The following is a 13,522-nucleotide window of genomic DNA, read 5'->3' on the forward strand; positions in this document are numbered from 1 at the left end:
AAGGACACCTACCTGTGGGTGAGGTGTTCACTTGCACACCTGCCATGTAAGCTATGGAATTACCCAGAAGGAGTATTGCCTCACTACATGTTCTTTGTACTCCGATTAATATTCCACAAAATAGTTCACAGTTGAAAATCATAGAACGCTCCTTCCTTGTGTGCTTATTTCACAAAAGAGAGTAATTAAAATATTTTGATAAAAGATGAATTCTGAAAATGACTTTACCTAGAATTTGGAGTAGATATCACTTTATGACAGCACTGTTCTTCACTACAACAACTCCTTCCTTTGGTACAAGGCTAGAATACATGATCAAAAAAAAAGAATGAACAGTAAAACAGGACACAAAGAAAATTCCAAATGGAGTGAAATCAGATTATTTAGTATTACTACATCCAATTTCCCCCAAATGTACTAAAGAAGTTATTATACTATGCTTGAAATATATGATATACTATGATAACGAACTGAGTAAAAACTAGTTCACTTAGGTGTCACTAACTACAACACAACCTTTTTTTTTAACACCGTTACATCATTACAGCAATCATTGCAAAAAAAAAAAAATATGCAGGCAATGGTTCTCTTTCACAGAGATCCCTGCATTTCTAGCCATGGGCATGTGCCTACCAGGGAACTTCTGTAGGACACCCATGGTACATTCGTAATTAACATGATAAACTCCATTGTATATGAAAGTTACGGTAAGAGCAAATCTGTAAAGAGCTAAAAAACAGAAAGTAATGTATACAATGGGATAACATATTTTCTTAGCCACACATTCTGAAAAAATGATTCTCAAAAAGTCAAAGTCTCTAAGTAGAAATAAACTCAGGTTGCTCCAAGTAGGAACTTACCAGGCGGTTGAAGACTCTAGCGTATGCATACTTTCCAGATGTCTCTGACTTTTATAAGTTCTCTGATTAGTTTCAGTTTCCGTTTTTACATCTGTTGTGTTATATGTTTTTAAAGCACCTTTTTTTTTCTCTTAAAGAAAACACAGTAATAAATTGCTTGGTTATCTTTTAATAAATAGCACATACTGTATAAGAAGATGAATGGAAACAGCAAAAAATGAATCTTGTAGCCAGTTTTGGTTACTTATTGTCTACAACAGGGGTCTCCAAACTTTCTAAACAAAAGGGCCTGTTTACTTGCCTTCAGATTTTAGGGGGGGCTAGATTGTGGCTGGAGAGTGTCCTGGGTTCTAGAAATAAAAAAGGTTTGGTGGTCAGTGGAAGTAAATACATTACATACACTATATTGCAAAAAGTATTGGGACGCCTGCCTTTACACGCACATGAACTTTAATGGCATCCTAGTCTTAAGCCTCGTACACACGATCGGATTGTTGGCCAGCAAAACCGTGGAATTTTGTCCGAAGGGCATTGGCCCAAATTTGTCTTGCATACACACGGCCACACAATTGTTGGCCAACAATTACGAACATAGTGACGTACTACGTTGTTTTTCGGCTCTTTAGTGCCACCCTTTAGGCTCCTTCAGCTAATTTCGTGTTAGTAGAAGTTCGGTGAGTGTTGATTTGCGCTTTTCATTTCGCGCTTTTCATTTCGCACTTTTCATTTCAAGCTTCTCAGTTAGTTTCTGAACAGCCGTTCGTCAATCAGACATGTTGCAGAATCGGTGGAGATAACGTGTTATTTATTTTTGGCCTTGGAGTTATTGCTTTGACATTATTTTTTGGGTGGAATAATGATTTGATTTGGTATATTTTCTACATTTTTGGATGCGTGTCTAATTTTATTTATTTTCTTTTTTTTAATCTACAATAAAAAAAATTGTGGAGAATAATACTTGGCTATGTGTTTTACTTCAAATGACAGTTTGGGATTTGGCAGTTACATTTAAAAAAATACAATGTAAAATTGACAAGAGACACCAACATAGTTGTATCTTTGATCTTAAAAACTACGGGATAATGGTGTTGTGGTAACTTGCCCAAATAAAAAAAAAAAAAAAAGGCATAATAATATTATTTTTGATATCACTAGAAAAAAAAAGCCTTTGAAAATTCGTTTGCAATAACTCCATCAGTATCACCAGCAAAGCAGCTTCATTATTATCTCATTAAAGAAGAAGAGAATTGTGCGCTGCATTTCGAGATTTCATTAATTTGCCACTTCACGATCGATCAAAACCGATCGCTTCTGGCTCGTCCTTGCTTCCGAGCATGCGTGTTTGTATTTTGGACTTTTGTCCGACGGACTTGTGTACACACGATCGGAAAATCCAACAACAGACATTTGTTTGCGGAAAATTTGAAAGCCTGCAATCCAACATTTGCCTGCGGAAATTCCGACAACAATTGTTCGATGGAGCGTACACACAGTCAGATTTTCCGGCAACAGCCTGTCATCGAACATTTCCCATCGGAAAGTCTGATCGTGTCTATGTGGCTTAAGTCTGTAGGGTTCAATATTGCGATAGCCCACCCTTTGCAGCTATAACAGCTTCAACTCCTCTGGGAAGGCTGTCCACAAGAATTAGGAGTGTGTCTATGGGAATGTTTGACCTTTCTTCTAGAAGCGCATTTGTGAGGTCAGGCACTGATGTTGGACGAGAAGGCCTGGCTTGCAGTCTTAACTCTAATTCATCCGAAAGGTGTTCTATTGGGTTGAGGTCAGGACTCTATACAGGCCAGTCAATTTCCTCCACCCCAAACTCGCTCATCCATGTCTTTATGGACCTTGCTTTGTGCACTGGTCCAAATCATTTAGTGGAGGGGGGATTATTGTGTGGAGTTGTTTTTCAGGAGTTGGGCTTGGCCCCTTAGTTCCAGTGATAGGAACTTTTAAGGCGTCAGCATACCAAGACATTTTGGACAATTTCATGCTCCCGACTTTGTGGGAACAGTTTGGGGATGTCCCCTTCCTGTTCCAACATGACTGCACACCAGTGCACAAAGCAAGGTCCATAAAGACATGGATGAGCAAGTTTGGGATGGAGGAACTTGACTGGCCTGCACAGAGTCCTGACCTTAACCCCATAGAACACCTTTGGGATGAATTAGAGTGGAGACTGCGAGCCAGGCCTTCTTGTTCATCAGCGCCTGACCTCACAAATGCACTTCTGGAAGAATGGTCAAACATTCCCATAAACACACTCCTAAACCTTGTGGACAGCCTTCCCAGAAGAGTTGAAGCTGTTATAGCTGCAAAGGGTGGGCCAACTCAATATTGAACCCTACGGACTAAGACTGGGATGTCAATAAAGTGCTAAAGTTCATGTGTGTGTAAGGCAGGTGTCCCAATACTTTTGGTAATATAGTGTACCTTAAAAAGAAGACCTCCAGCAGTGTGCTGTCAATGCTGCTGGGGCTTTCGTCTTCACCTGGTCTATCTTCTGGGTTTGCGGGCTTCATCACAAGTGTCACGGCCAACCACACAGATCTCTGACTGGATGGCATAGTCCATTTAGAGCGCAGTGCGCATGCACGGGTGATGTCCCCGGCTGCTACTAAAGTAAATATCTCCTAAACGGTGCATGTTTGGGAGATATTTACTGTACCTACAGGTGAGCTTTATTATAGTCTTTCCTGTAGGTATAAATAAAAAAAGTGGACTTTACTACCACTTTAACCACTTCCCACCCACCGGGCGTCAAATGACGGCTGGCGACGCGGCACTCGTTCTGGGTGGACGTCATGTGACGGCCCTCCAGAATGACCGCTCTCACGCGCCTGTGGGGGCGCGCATCAGTCTGACACACCACTACACCAATCTCGGTAAAGAGCCTCTGACAGAGGCTCTTTACCGTGTGATCAGCCGTGTCCAGTCACGGCTGATCACTATGTAAACAAGGAGAGCCGTTGATCGGCTTTCCCTCACTCGCAGATGCGAGTAGAGGAGAGCCGATTGGCTGCTCTCCTGACAGGGGGGGTCTGTGCTTATTGTTTATTAGCGCAGCCCCCCCCCCCCTCGGATAACCACCCAGGACCACCAGGATGCCACCAGGAACACCAGGGATTGCCACCACACTGGACCACCAGGTATGCCACCCTAGACCACAAGGGAAATGCCAGTCAGTGCCCAGGCAGCTGCCAATCATTGCCCATCCCCAATGCCTGCCAGTGCCATTGCCATCAGTGATGCCTATCAACGCCATCTATCAGTGCCGCATATCAGTGCCCAGCAGTGCCGCCTATCAGTGCCCATCAGTGCCACCCATAAGTACCCTTCATTGCAGCCTTTCAATGCCCATCAGTGTCGCCTATCAGTGCCCATCAGTGCCACCCATGAGTGCCCATCAGTGCCGCCTATCAATGCCCATTAGTGCTGCATATCAGTGCCACCCATCAGTGCCGCTTACCAGTGCCCATCAGTGCCACCTAACAGTGCCCATCGTCAGTGCCCATCAGTGCCACCTCATCTGTGCCGCCTTATCAGTGAAGGAGAAAACTTACTTATTTACAACATTTTATAACAGAAACAAAAGAAAAGCTTTTTTTTTTTTTCAAAATTTTAGGTCTCTTATTTGTTTAGCAAAAAAATAAAAAACGCAGAGGTGATCAAATACCACCAAAAGAAAGCTCTATTTGTGGGAACAAAATGATAAAAATTCTGTTTGTGTACAGTGTAGCATGACCGCGCAATTGTCATTTAAACAGCGACAGCGCTGAAAGCTAAAAATTGGCCTGGGCAGGAAGGGGGTGTAAGTGCCCAGTATTGAAGTAGTTAAAGTGTTGAATGGAGTGTTGCCGTGTACACACGGGCGGACTATTCGACCGGAGTGGTCCGACGGGACGAATCCATCAGACAATCCGACTGTGTGTGGGCTTCATCGGACCTGCAGCTGACTTTTTCGGTCGAAAATCAGACGGACTTTAGATTTGGAACATATTTCAAATCTTTCCAACGCACTCGAGTCCGGTCGAAAAGTCAGCTCGTCTGTATGCTAGTCCGACGGACGAAAACCCACGCTAGGGCAGCTATTGGCTACTGGCTATCAACTTCCTTATTTTAGTCCGGTCGTACGTCATCACGTACGAATCCGTCGGACTTTGGTGTGATCGTGTGTAGGCAAGTCCGTTCGTTTGAAAGTCCGTCAAAAGTCCATCGAAAGTTCGTCGGAAAGGCTGTCGGACCTTTGATGCCGAAAAGTCCGCCCGTGTGTACGCGGCATGTGGCTTCTGGTGTATGTTGTTTTATTGTAATACTCTACAAAGTCCATGCATTTCTTACCAGTATCTTGTCATCTTGTTATACAAGAATTCTTTGTTCTTTTACCTAGCTTAGAGCAAAGTGTTCACTTTTAAAATTACTCAACACATTATATACTAAATTATCGGTGTATTGGAATTATGTTCACAATTGGAAATCCCCCTTCACATACCACAGACTAAAAAAAAAAAGAACCGGATTTATTCAGTCTGTAATCTGGTTATCTGCATTTCAAATTCTATAAGTGGATCTCATCTGGTGGTTTTAGTTTTCTTTCCTGTATTGTGGCTGTTTGTATTTTTTAGACTATGCCCTTTCACTAACAATACAAAACTTCATAGGATTCATGTGATCTTTTTAGGCACTTCATCCAATGCAAAGTATTTGTCATGTGAAATACTGCATGCCTGATTATACACAGCGGGAGCCCTGCGGCGCGTACAGCGGACTTGATGTCTGCCGGTGCCCGCCGATTACACAGGACACAGGCACAACAGAGATCTGCCTATGTAAACAAGGCAGACTGTCGTTTTGTCAGCAGCAAAGAAAGTATTGATCCTGTGTTTCTGCAAAGCAGGAACAGGGACCTTTGCCTTTCCCCAGTAAAGCACCTCCCCCACAGTGAGTAAGCACAACCTAGGCAAACATTTAACCCTTTGATCTCCGCTGATCTTAACCCCTTCCCAGCCAGTGTCATTAGTACAGTGGCAGTGCACATTTTTTAGCACTGATCACTGTATTAGTGTCACTGGTCCCCAAAAAGTGTCAAAGGTGTCAGTTAGTATCCGATTTGTCCTCCGCAATATCGTAGTCCCGCTATAAGTCGCTGATCACCGCCATTACTAGTAAAAAAAAAAAAAAAATATATATATATATATATATATATATATATACCATAGTTTGTAGACGCTTCGACAGGTATCCTGCTCCCACTTCCGGGAATCTGGGCTGCGGCCCATGACATCACCGCGGGGCTCCCTCCTCCTCTCCCTGTCGTTGGGCCAGTGGGAGAGAGAAGCGGGGGCCTCACGCATGCACAATAGGGTTCCCGGCGTGAAGCCGTAAGGCTACATTGCCGGGGTCCCTTACCCGCAATGGTGGCGGCAGCACCCGCTGAGAGACTGCATATTTTCATGGGATCTCAGCACCAAGTGGCGAAATATACACTAAAGCGGCCAAGGCAACAAAGTGTACCAAAAAAGGTGGCACCAAGTGGTTAAGAAATGTGTGTATAGACACTCAGGTATTTTATCCTAGTGAGTCAGTAGTCTCACAGCTATTTTTTTAAAACAAACACACACATACACTATATTACCCAAAGTATTGGGATGCCTGCTTTTACGCGCACATGAACTTTCATGGCATCCCAGTCTTAGTCCGTAGGGTTCAATATTGAGTTGGCCCACCCTTTGCAACTATAACAGCTTCAACTCTTCTGGGAAGGCTGTCCACAAGGTTTAGGAGAGTGTCTATGGCAGTGGTCTCCAAACTGCAGCCCTCTGGACAGATATGGCCCTTTGCTTGCCTTTATCCGGCCCCTGAGACACTATTCCTTCCACTGACACCAACAATGGGGCATGATTCCTTCCACTGACAAAAAATATAGGGCACTAGTCCTCCCAATGACACCAACTATTTCTTCCCTAATGCCAAAGATCGGACATTGTTTACTTCCACTGGGCACAGTCTGTCCCCCCTAAAGTCTGAAGGACAGTAAACTGGCCCTTTCTTTAGAAAGTTTGAAGACCCCTGGTCTATAGGAATGTTTGACCATTCTTCCAGAAGTGCATTTGTGAGGTCAGGCACTGATGTTGGATGAGAAGGTCTGGCTCTAAGTCTCAGCTCTAATTCATCCAAAAAGTGTTCTATTGGGTTGAGGTCAGGACTCTGTGCAGGCCAGTCAAGTTCCTCCACCCCAAACTCACTCATCCATGTCTTTATAGACCTTGATTTGTGCACAAATATGCAGTGATGTTGGAACAGGAAGGGGCCATCCCTAAACTGTTCCCACAAAGCTGGGAGCATGAAATTGTCCAAAATGTCTTGGTATGCTGACGCCTTAAGAGTTCCCTTTACTGAAACTAAGGGGCCAAGCCCAACCCCTGAAAAACAACCCCAGACCATAATCCCCCCTCCACCAAATAATTTGAACCAGTGCACAAAGCAAGGTCTATAAAGTCATGTATGAGAAAGTTTGGGGTGGAGGAACTTGAGAGCATTACTCTCGTGTAGACATTTTTCAAAAGCAGCCGGATGGGAAGCAGTTAAAAATGATTATCACATTACATATTAAAATACCAGTGTATCAAATTGGGATTATTTTCACGTTTGGAAATCCCCCTTGACAAAACTCACCAGAACTCACTTTATGCAGTCTATGGTTATCTGCACTGAGTTTTCCATCACACGTCAGATATGTGGACATCATCCGGAAGTTTTAGTTTCCTTTCCTTGACACCAGCACTCTTCTGTTTGTTTTTCATCCTGGGATTTGTATCTTTAGACTACGCCTTTTACTGGAAATAGAAAAAACTTCAGAGCACTGATGTGATTTTTCATGTGAAACAAAATAACATGTGGCATACAGTAACACGCCAGCTGCCTTTCATATTTTACATTTTATTTTAATTTAAAAGTTATTCTGCATCAAAACATGAAAGCACAAAGGAACTTGCTTAACTAGGTCCTTCCATTTGTTTATATAGTACTTACACTCCAAGTGGCACCTAAGGGTGTACCCAGGTCTCCCAATATAGAACAGAGGCTGGCAGTCACACAAGCAAAGACCCACTGCAATTCAGGCTTAATCTAGGGCACACGTGACAAACACAAGGCCCGCAGGCTGAATGCGGCCTGCCAGGCCATTCCAAGTGGCCCTCACACCTCTCCTGCAGCTGTGGAACCCCTCTCATTTCTGTCTCCACCTTGTCTCAGCAGTCAGCAGCAGGGAGGAGGGCAGAACTCCTCCTACAGATCCTGTGCTTCCCCATGCAGCTGTGGAGAGGCTCGTCTCTGCCATCCTCCTGTCTCAGCAATTAGCAGCAGAGATGAGGATGGAACTCCCTTCTACAGATCCTGTGCAGCCACAACACCCCCTTGTCCCTGCATTCAGTAGACTCTGGCATCTGATTTCAGCCCTCCTCTGGTCCTCCTCCAGACTAGGCATGAGCCGAACACCCCCCGGTTCGGATCGCACCAGAACTTGCGAACGGACCGATAGTTCGCGCAAACTTTTGAACCCTTTTAAAGTCTATGGGACTCGAACGTGAGAAATCAAAAGTGCGAATTTTAAAGGCTAATATGCAAGTTATTGCCCCAAAAAGGGTTTGGGGACCCGGGTCCTGCCCCAGGGGACATGTATCAATGTAAAAAAAACGTTTTAAAAACGGCCGTTTTTTCAGGAGCAGTGATTTTAATGATGCTTAAAGTGAAAAGGAAAGTGAAATATTCCTTTAAACATCGTGCCTGGGGGTGTCTATAGTATGCCTGTAAAGTGGCACGTGTTTCCCGTGCTTAGAACAGTCCCTGCACAAAATGACATTTCTAAAGGAATAAAAGTCATTTAAAACTGCTTGCGGCTTTAATGTAATGTCGGGTCAAGGCAATATGGATGAAAATCATTGAGTAAAAAGGCATGGGTACCACCCAGCCCATTACCAGCCCCTGTGGGTCTTGTATGGATATTAAGGGAAACCCCGCACCCAAATTAAAAAAAGGAAAGGCGTGGGGCCCCCAGGCCCTATATACTCTGAACAGCAGTATACAGGCGGTCCAAACAAGACAGGGACTGTAGGTTTGTTCTTAAGTAGAATCTGTTTGTAATTTTGAACTGGTACATTTTTAAAGTGTAACTTCAGCCAAAAAATCTATTTTTAAGCTTTTTGGAAAACATAGGGAAGGGTTATCACCCCTATAACCTTTGTTTTGCTGTCTGTGCACCTGTTCAGAAGATTTCACCTCACTTTCTGTCCCAATGACAATTGGATTTTGAAAATTTGGGGTTTTAGTGAAACAAGGAACTCTTACAGGAGAGAATTTCCCTTCCTATGGGTAGATTTCCTCTCACTTCCTGTTGTCTCCTTCTGTTTGAAAGTAGGAGTTATTTGTAAGTTGGATGTTTGAAAGTAGGGGCCTGCCCTATATACTCTGCAGAAATTTGGGCCTTAGATGTTGGTGTTACCACAACACTGTAAACCCTCACAGTTACTCTTGGTGGGCGCAGGAACGGGCCCTGCTGTGAAATATTAGATCAAGAATTGTAACTACATGCCCCTGTTGAACAGGGTCAGGAAAATTGGGCCTTTGGTGGTGGACGGTGTGGTGGTGTTGCCACAACACTGTAAGGCCTCACAGTTACTCTTGGTGGGCGCAGGAATGGGCCCTGCTGTGAAATATTAGATCAAGAATTGTAATTACATGTCCCTGTTGAACAGGGGCAGAAAAATTGGGCCTTAGGCACAGGTGCTGGTGCCACAACACTGCAACCCCTCACAGATACTCTAGTTGGAGCGCAGGAATGAGCCCTGCTGCAAAGTATTGCATCAAAAATTGTAATTACACGCCCCTGTTAAACAGGGGCTGAAAAATTGGGCCTTAGGCACTGGTGCTGGTGCCACAACACTGCAACCTCTCACAGATACTCTAGTTGGAGCACAGGAATGAGCCCTGCTGCAAAGTATTGCATCAAAAATTGTAATTATACTCCCCTGTTAAACAGGGGCTGAAAAATTGGGACTTATGCACTGGTGCTGGTGCCACAACACTGCAACCCCTCACAGATACTCTAGTTGGAGCGCAGGTATGAGCACTGCTGCAAAGTATTGCATCAAAAATTGTAATTATACACCTGTCAGGATGCGCATACCGGCAGAGAGATCCGCCTCCCTACAAGAGCTTTGAGACGCAGAAATACACGCATTCCTGTTGCCCATAGGATTTGGGCCTTGGCGCATAGAAGTGCGCATGCGCGAACTGGCGCGCAAACAGAAGCCGTCGCGCACCCATGTGCACGTCGCCGCTCGCGCGCACAAGTGAGCGACGCTGGCGCCAGTGAGTCTATTTAGGCACAGCCAGTACCCAGCCCCAGTGCTGCTTCATCTTCAGCTCTGTGCATCCTGTTTCCTGAGAACCTGTATCTTGATCCCTGGTACGTATCCGGCTCGTCTTGACCATCCCTTGATCTCCACCTGCACCGACCCCGGCTTGTCTTGTGACCATCCTCTTGTCTTCTCCTTGGCTCCAGTTTGCTGATCCGGCTTTTGACCTCGGCTTGCCCCTGACTACGAACCTGCTTGCACCCTGCATCCGATTGTCCTAGCCGTGTATGACCCAGCCTGCCTGACCTTGCTTCTTCTTTACTGCCATCCGCACCAGCTGCCTGCCTGTCGGTCCTCCTGCTGAAGTCTGCCTCTGTCTTCTCCAGCCCTTTCAGGACTGTCGTCCAGCTTCCAGCTAAAGACTCTTGGCACTCATGTGACTCTGTACCTTGGTGCCTTCTGTTCTCACTATCAGAGGTCCCAAGTCAGAGGTGTAAGGGAGGCTGAAAAATTGGGCCTTAGGCACTGGTGCCGGTGCTACAACACTGCAACCCCTCACAGGTACACTAGTTAGAGCGCAGGAATGAGCCCTGCTGCAAAGTATTGCATCAAAAATTGTAATTATACTCCCCTGTTAAACAGGGGCTGAAAAATTGGGACTTATGCACTGGTGCTGGTGCCACAACACTGCAACCCCTCACAGATACTTTATTTGGAGTGCAGGAATGAGCATTGCTGCAAAGTATTACATCAAAAATTGTAATTACACGCCCCTGTTAAACAGGGGCAGAAAAGTTGGGCCTTAGCGACTGGTGGCGGTGCCCAGAACCAAAAATGTTCTTACAAGCTATCAGCATGAAAATTGAGGAGGAAGAGGATAGTCACTCAGCATTACAGGATAGTCACTCAGCATCAGAATAGGCAATCTTGAAGGGATCTCACATTAAAAAAAAAATATTCGGTTACATCAGCATCAGGTGCTTGGTAGCTGGTGATCTAAGACTGATTCATTTTTATGAAGGTTAGCCGATCGACCAATTCGGTGGACAGGCGCACCCTGTGATAGGTTACAAAGCCTCCAGCAGCACTGAATGTGCATTCCGAAAGAACGCTGGATGCAGGACAGGCCAGTAGCTCAATTGCATACTGTGCAAGCTCTGGCCAGTGATCCATCCTCAAGACCCAGTAACCCAGAGGATTTTCGTGGGAAAGGTGTTCAAGTCTGATCTTGCCCCTAGGTATTCCTGCACCATATAAATCGAAACTGGTGGTGACAAGAGCTTTATGGAATGAGACAACCGACCCGCATCCCTTTATACATACACAATGGATGATTTTTCCTCTTAGGTGGGATTTTAAAGGGTGGAAGTCTCAAAAAAGTATAACAAAAAGTATAAAAAATTATCAAAATTTTATTATATCAAAAATTTAAAGGAAAAACATGTGCTAGAATGGAAACAATGAATAAAAGCAACAATGGGTGCCAGAATTAACAAATGATGAAAAGTACAACCAGGATATACATGACAGGTCGACAGAGCTACACAAAACCCCACAAAGGCTATATCAGCAAGGAGCCAACTGACAATGCAGGTCCAACGCGTTTCGAGGCTTTATATAAGGATTGCAACCTCTTCTTCAGGGGCTAGGGGTAAGGTGTACATCTGTCATGCTATTGCAGGGTCAATACTGTATGGCATCCACCCCAGACAAGGGGGAAGGGGAGAACGGTAAGCCACCGGGGCCCAGATCCGAATATCAGCGACGCCGCCACACAACCAGGACCGCCAGCAGATCAGGACCAGACACAGAGGGCATCACGTCCCTCAGCTGTATTTTAATTTCTCTTTATCAAACACTCTTTATCAGCTATTGACGCAGGCTAAAATTATCTAAGCCTTGGCTCCTCGGGCGGGTAAACAGCAGCTGACAGCACCCCAAGTGTGTAGGATATACTATTGGTGCATAATGAAGGGTTGATCCCTGTGCTGATTCGCACAACAGTGTTGTCTATAGTGGCTGATAGATTTTAAATACCTCGCTCCGGGGGAAAATGGCAGAAGAGCGTCTATATTCAGCGGCTTGAGCATATCATAGCAGCTGCACTTTCAGTTCTGTGTCCTCCCAGGGTATGGGAGGACACAGAACTGAAAGTGCAGCTGCTATGATATGCTCAAGCCGCTGAATATAGACATTCTTCTGCCATTTTCCCCCGGAGCGAGGTATTTAAAATCTATCAGCCACTATAGACAACACTGTTGTGCGAATCAGCACAGGGATCAACCCTTCGTTATGCACCAATAGTATATCCTACACACTTGGGGTGCTGTCAGCTGCTGTTTACCCGCCCGAGGAGTCAAGGCTTAGATAATTTTAGCCTGCGTCAATAGCTGATAAAGAGTGTTTGATAAAGAGAAATTAAAATACAGCTGAGGGACGTGACGCCCTCTGTGTCTGGTCCTGATCTGCTGGCGGTCCTGGTTGTGTGGCGGCGTCGCTGATATTCGGATCTGGGCCCCGGTGGCTTACCGTTCTCCCCTTCCCCCTGTCTGGGGTGGATGCCATACAGTATTGACCCTGCAATAGCATGACAGATGTACACCTTACCTCTATCCCCTGAAGAAGAGGTCGCAATCCTTATATAAAGCCTCGAAACGCGTTGGGCCTGCATTGTCAATTGGCTCCTTGCTGATATAGCCTTTGTGGGGTTTTGTGTAGCTCTGTCGACCTGTCATGTATATCCTGGTTGTACTTTTCATCATTTGTTAATTCTGGCACCCATTGTTGCTTTTATTCACTGTTTCCATTCTAGCACATGTTTTTCCTTTAAATTTTTGATATAATAAAATTTTGATAATTTTTTATACTTTTTGTTATACTTTTTTGAGACTTGCACCATATAAATCAGACGCTGGCGATGGTTGCTGGAACCAATCATACCTTGGGGCTGCGGACTAAAAAATTTTCTTAACGCATCGGTCAGACGGCCACCTTCTCCACCGCTCCTTCTGTGACTGACCGAAGCCTCAGCAACACGTTGTCCAGGACGAGGAATTTGTAATCTCCCAGGCTCTGGAAACGCATTGCATAAACCTTTCTGCAAGGCCTCCCAAAGATGTTTCATCCTCTGCTCCCTCTGCGACGGCAAGATAAGGTCCACAACCTTACCCTTGTAACGTGGATCAAGGAGGGTTGCCAGCCAGTAATGATCCCTCTCCTTGATACCACGAATACGAGGATCCTTCCGCAGGCTTTGCAGGATCAGGGAGGCCATGCAGCGTAGGTTTGCTGAGGCATTCGGTC

At 45.0% G+C, this 13,522-nt stretch overlaps 1 long non-coding RNA gene across 2 annotated transcripts; it reads right to left on the bottom strand.

Moving 5' to 3' along the window:
- Positions 1–228: 228 nt before the first annotated feature.
- LOC141111131 (uncharacterized) lies at positions 229–7,688 on the bottom strand. 2 transcript variants are annotated; one of them, XR_012236386.1, is made up of 3 exons: positions 7,539–7,688; positions 861–990; positions 229–302 (listed from the first exon to the last, which is right to left on the bottom strand). It is a non-coding gene; the product is annotated as an uncharacterized lncRNA (long non-coding RNA). The 2 variants fall into 2 exon arrangements; XR_012236387.1 differs by having other exon boundaries at positions 7,549–7,687.
- Between the last annotated feature and the right edge of the window lie 5,834 nt (positions 7,689–13,522).

Source organism: Aquarana catesbeiana, linkage group LG10 (genome assembly GCF_042186555.1).
Source record: "Aquarana catesbeiana isolate 2022-GZ linkage group LG10, ASM4218655v1, whole genome shotgun sequence".
Lineage (NCBI taxonomy): Eukaryota > Metazoa > Chordata > Amphibia > Anura > Ranidae > Aquarana > Aquarana catesbeiana.